The sequence below is a fragment of the Octopus bimaculoides genome, chromosome 15, assembly GCF_001194135.2.
Source record: "Octopus bimaculoides isolate UCB-OBI-ISO-001 chromosome 15, ASM119413v2, whole genome shotgun sequence".
Lineage (NCBI taxonomy): Eukaryota > Metazoa > Mollusca > Cephalopoda > Octopoda > Octopodidae > Octopus > Octopus bimaculoides.
In genome coordinates this window covers 20,867,238-20,868,041 of record NC_068995.1, presented here as the reverse complement: position 1 = coordinate 20,868,041, position 804 = coordinate 20,867,238, and positions in this window count along the sequence as shown.

Below are 804 nucleotides of genomic sequence, written 5' to 3'. Positions count from 1 at the left end.
TATATATATATATATATATATATATATCTATACAGACATATATACAAATATGTACACACAAGTTTTCATACACACACATGTATACACATATACATATATATACATATATATAAATATTCATGTATATCTATAGATCCGCACACATGCGCATATACATATATGTAAATACATATATACACACACATGTACGCATATAGATTTATTTACACATACTCATATATAAAACATATATAAACACACAAACACATACATCTATGTATACCTTACCATATATATTTACACACAGATGCGTATATACATACATATTTTACGTGTGTGTTTGTGTTTGTGTGTTTGTGTTTGTGTGTGTGTGAATGTGTGTGTTTGTATGTGTACATGTGTGTGAAAATGTGTGCCCACGCCTATACTTTTATCTACCCGTGCCTCAGTGTCTTCATATCATGAGAAGAAAGAGGTGGCAAAATAAAACTCGATGCTTAAAGATAAAGGAAGAATATTCCAAATACAAAGATACATTCAGTTACTTATACACGTATAGGTGTGCACACGCGTTGATAGAAAGATAGATATATTCATTGCCTGACTGAAAGATAGATTAGACAGACAGATAGATAAGGAGATAGATAGAGGAAGAAAGAGAGAGCGATTAAAATGTTAGTTTGATGGATATAGACGAAAGACAGAATACTCGTAGGGTAAAACAACAAATAGCTAAGTTGTATGCATGAGTGTGTCTGTTTGTGTGAGAGAGAGAGAGAGAGAGAGAGAGAGAGAGTCCATGCCTGTGTCTGTATTTATATACAT